This window comes from Pavona decussata, unplaced genomic scaffold (assembly GCF_977016875.1).
Source record: "Pavona decussata unplaced genomic scaffold, jaPavDecu1.1 SCAFFOLD_3679, whole genome shotgun sequence".
Classification (NCBI taxonomy): domain Eukaryota; kingdom Metazoa; phylum Cnidaria; class Anthozoa; order Scleractinia; family Agariciidae; genus Pavona; species Pavona decussata.
Window position 1 is genome coordinate 10,001 of NW_028146490.1, and position 3,234 is coordinate 13,234.

Here is a 3,234-nt window from a genome sequence, read left to right on the forward strand (position 1 = left end):
GCCAAGTTCTTTTAGACGCTCTTTCGAATGGCAACATTCCCGATTGAAAATGGCGACCTACCAAAATCCGCACTTTGCTTCCCCGTCCATATAGAGGTGAGTATTTGACTTTGCTTCCGTCAGAGTCAAGGAAACACATTGAAAATGGAATCAGCATACAAGAAAACCTAGTTTGGGATAGGTTTTGTGCCTTCCGTGGTATTATAACCATAGAACTGCTCCTGAGGGGGGTAGGGTAGGCCCACCAAAAAGTGCACTTCTGGTTAGGTCGCTAATTTCTAAAATAAATGTGTCCCAACCAAGTTTTTTTGGACGCTCTTTCGAATGGCAACATTCCTGATTGAAAATGCCGACCTACCAAAATCCGCACTTTGCTTCCCCGTCCATATAGGGGTGAGTATTTGGCTTTGCTTTCGTCAGAGTCAAGGAAACACATTGAAAATGGAATCAGCATACAAGAAAACCTAGTTTGGGATAGGTTTTGTGCCTTCCGTGGTATTATAACCATAGAACTGCTCCTGAGGGGGGTAGGGTAGGCCCACCAAAAAGTGCACTTCTGGTTAGGTCGCTAATTTCTAAAATAAATGTGTCCCAACCAAGTTTTTTTGGACGCTCTTTCGAATGGCAACATTCCTGATTGAAAATGCCGACCTACCAAAATCCGCACTTTGCTTCCCCGTCCATATAGGGGTGAGTATTTGGCTTTGCCTTTGTCAGACTCAAGTAAAAGCATTTAAAATGGAGTCAGCATACAAGAAAACCTAGATTGGGATAGTTTTTCTGCCTACCGTGGGATCATAACCATAGAACTGCCCCTGAGGGAGGTAGGGTTAGGGTTAGCGTTAGGGTTAACGTTGGGGTTAGGATTGAAGACAGAAGATTGGTGATGTCAGGAGGACCTTCTTAAAACAAACAGAAATACACTTATTAGGGGACTAGGGCCAGTGGACTCAGAAATGTCTTTCGTAGCAGTCTCCTATAAGAGTATTTTTCTCTGATTTAGGTGACTCCTCCTCACACCACCATTTTTCTTAGTCGAAAGACCTCTTCACAGCACGACTTTCCTGATGGATTTCTATGTAACTGCTCGTGCTGAGAGGTGTGTCGAAAGTTGATCATGTTCCCGTAAAATCTGAGGTCTCCACTGTCTAGCGAGGTACTTACAGTGAATATAGTGAATTTTTCAAAAATTGGAGAATTCTGACTTTTGCGATGAATTTTAATGTAATTGGTCGTGCTGAGAGGCGTGTTAAAATTTGAACATGTTCCCGTAAAATCTGAGGTGAGAATTAGTGAGGTACTTACAGTGCGTATAGTGACAAATCTTTAAAAGCGTGAAATTATGGGATGTTGTGGCTTCAATGGGTTTTTAAGATGTCACCAGTCATTTGGCATGACTTACAAACGATTTGGCTGGTTGTGGGTTCGATTTTCAAAATTTCATTTTTTTCGCGTTTTTATTTTCTGTCTACCATATCATGCAGTCTCCTTATTAGCGTTTGGGGGTTATAGTGTGGGCAGGTTGGTCGCAAAGGTTCCGAGAGGAGCTGGCTAGTAAACCCTGTCCCTTATGTTCCACGGCGGCAAGGCGGAGAAATAGAGGGCAGAATTGACTAACGGGCAAGGAAAGTTGGGCTTGTAGCTTTCCTTTCGAAGGAGGGAAAAGATGATGCCCGAAAGCATTGTCACTGTAGTGGCAGGCAGAGTGTAGATGGAAGTTGTGTACGCTAGCCTTTGGCTAATGATAGAGACAAAAGAGCAGGAGGATATTTTCCTTCGCAGAAGCACTTTTCTTGCCTTCCTTCAGCTCGCTTGGCGAGTCTGACAGGTATGCCTGAACTGTGCACGGGTCCAGTTGTGAGAAAGACGTGGCAAACAAGACGGGGTTTCCCTTGACCGAGGGACCGTGTGGTCCGTTTGGCTCATGGGTTCCCCCCGTGGAGGCAAAATCTAAGAAAGCTTGCTCTCCCTCTGCGGAGGGGGGCCGCTTAGCAAGGAACTTCTGTTCCCTGCGGTGGATAGTTACCTGGTTGATCCTGCCAGTAGTCATATGCTTGTCTCAAAGATTAAGCCATGCATGTCTAAGTATAAGCACTTGTACTGTGAAACTGCGAATGGCTCATTAAATCAGTTATCGTTTATTTGATTGTACCATTACTACTTGGATAACCGTAGTAATTCTAGAGCTAATACATGCGAAAAGTCCCGACTTCTGGAAGGGATGTATTTATTAGATTAAAAACCAATGCGGGTTCTGCCCGGTCATTTGGTGATTCATAGTAACTGATCGAATCGCACGGCCTTGCGCTGGCGATGTTTCATTCAAATTTCTGCCCTATCAACTGTCGATGGTAAGGTAGTGGCTTACCATGGTTGCAACGGGTGACGGAGAATTAGGGTTCGATTCCGGAGAGGGAGCCTGAGAAACGGCTACCACATCCAAGGAAGGCAGCAGGCGCGCAAATTACCCAATCCTGACTCAGGGAGGTAGTGACAAGAAATAACAATACAGGGCTTTTACAAGTCTTGTAATTGGAATGAGTACAACTTAAATCCTTTAACGAGGATCCATTGGAGGACAAGTCTGGTGCCAGCACCCGCGGTAATTCCAGCTCCAATAGCGTATATTAAAGTTGTTGCAGTTAAAAAGCTCGTAGTTGGATTTCGGGATGGCTCGGCCGGTCTGCCGCAAGGTATGTTACTGGCCGGGCTGTTCTTCCTCGCAAAGACTGGGTGTGCTCTTAACTGAGTGTGCTCAGGATCTGCGACGTTTACTTTGAAAAAATTAGAGTGTTCAAAGCAAGCCAGCGCTTGAATACGTAAGCATGGAATAATGGAATAGGACTTTGGTTCTATTTTGTTGGTTTCTGGAACCGAAGTAATGATTAAGAGAGACAATTGGGGGCATTCGTATTTCGTTGTCAGAGGTGAAATTCTTGGATTTACGAAAGACGAACTACTGCGAAAGCATTTGCCAAGAGTGTTTTCATTAATCAAGAACGAAAGTTAGAGGATCGAAGACGATCAGATACCGTCCTAGTTCTAACCATAAACGATGCCAACTAGGGATCAGAGGGTGTTATTGGATGACCCCTTTGGCACCTTATGGGAAACCAAAGTTTTTGGGTTCCGGGGGAAGTATGGTTGCAAAGCTGAAACTTAAAGGAATTGACGGAAGGGCACCACCAGGAGTGGAGCCTGCGGCTTAATTTGACTCAACACGGGGAAACTCAC

The 3,234-nt window shown here is 44.8% G+C and overlaps 1 pseudogene; it reads left to right on the plus strand.

The window, feature by feature from the left end:
* Positions 1-2,023: 2,023 nt before the first annotated feature.
* On the plus strand, positions 2,024-3,234 carry LOC146446095 (small subunit ribosomal RNA; annotated as a pseudogene; the record flags this gene model as incomplete).